Here is a 1,756-nt window from a genome sequence, read left to right as displayed (position 1 = left end):
TGGGCGTGGGTTCAAGAAGTCAGATTGGATCACACCCTCTTCACTCTCACTACACCTTCAGGTATCATCTGTCTACTTGTATATGTTGATGACATTATCATAACAGGTAGTGATAAGGCTGGTATAAAAGCCACAAAGGAGTTTTTGAAATCTGTGTTTGAAATCAAAGACTTAGGGGAAATGAAATACTTCCTTGGAATTGAGTTGTGTAGATCTAAGGAAGGATTGTTCATTTCCCAAAGGAAGTATACACTTGATCTTTTGAAAGATGCAGGTATACAAGGAGACAAGACAGCAAAGATGCCTCTTGAAGATGGATACAAGGTTCCACGTGAGGGGGAGGTTGAAGATAGCAAGGCCTTTCATGATCCAAAGCTGTACAGGAAGCTAGTAGGGAAGCTCATCTACCTCACAATCACACGACCAGACATATGCTTTGCGGTGAACCAAGTGAGCCAGCATATGCAAGTCCCAAAGGATCATCACTGGCGCATGGTGGAGAGACTTCTCTTGTATCTGAATGGGACGTCAAGCCTTGGAGTGTGGATGGGATGCAACAAGAGCACTGAAGTGGTGGGATACTGTGATGCGGATTGGCTGGAGATAGAGCAACAGGAGATCAACCACCGGCTATTGTACATTCATTGGAGGCAACTTGGTGACTTGGAAGAGTAAGAAGCAGAAGGTGGTGTCTTGTTCAAGCGCTGAAGCTGAGTATAGAGCAATGCTGAAGCTTACCAATGAGTTGGTATGGATCAAAGGAATCTTGAAGCACTTGGAGATAGAGCAGGAACTCCAATGACTATGCATTTGATAATCAAGCGGCTATACACATTGCAACCAACTCAGTCTTCCATGAGAGAACCAAGCACATTGAAGTTGATTGTCACAAGGTGAGGCAGATGATTGTCTTGGGAGTGATCTTGCCATGCTACACAAGGAGTGAGGATCAACTTGCGGATGTGTTCACCAAGGCTGCAAGACAAAAGACTATGGAGTCCATTCATACCAGATGGGGCTCATAGATCTTCCCCAAGGAGCTGATCCCCTTTTGCCATGAGGTCTTCACTCTTTTTTCCCTCATCAAGGTTTTGTCCCAATGGGTTTTCCTTGGTGAGGTTTTTAATGAGGAAGATCTCATGGTGGTTCCAAGCTTAACTAAGTATTAATTAAGCTTGAGGGGAAGTGTTGAAATGAGTTGATCATATGTGAGAAGATGCTTAAGGAGTTGAGGATGTGAGAATGTGGAGCAAAGGGAAGGAAGGTTAGGGATCGACCAGGCCGTACAAGAGGCCGTACGCGCCGTACCGTCCGTACTGTCCGGGTCGATCCATAACTCGACCAAGAGGAAAGTTACCCGGGTAAAGGGTAAACGGCCAAAGGGATTTTACCATAGAGATTATGACGTTTGGATGGATAGAGTGACCGCGGCTTATCCTGACAGTCTGGCACAGGCTGTAAAGGCAAAAGGAGTCTCACCCAAAGATGCCAAAAGCGGAATCATCCCCATTGGTACATTTGAATTAAGCAACCTTATCCTTGACCTCACATGCTTATGCTTCTGAATACCCTAATGTCTCTCTCTATATATTGTAAACTCTGTCTTGATTAATGAAAACACGAGTTTCATCAGATTCTCTCTCTAGTTCATCATGTTTCTCTTCTACATTTCATAAATCATCTCATCTCACTTTAATCTTTTCTCTAAATCTCTCAATACCTGTTCAACTCTCTAAAATCATAATTCTCCACCACT

Source organism: Brassica rapa, chromosome A04 (genome assembly GCF_000309985.2).
Source record: "Brassica rapa cultivar Chiifu-401-42 chromosome A04, CAAS_Brap_v3.01, whole genome shotgun sequence".
Lineage (NCBI taxonomy): Eukaryota > Viridiplantae > Streptophyta > Magnoliopsida > Brassicales > Brassicaceae > Brassica > Brassica rapa.
This window is presented reverse-complemented; position numbering follows the sequence as displayed.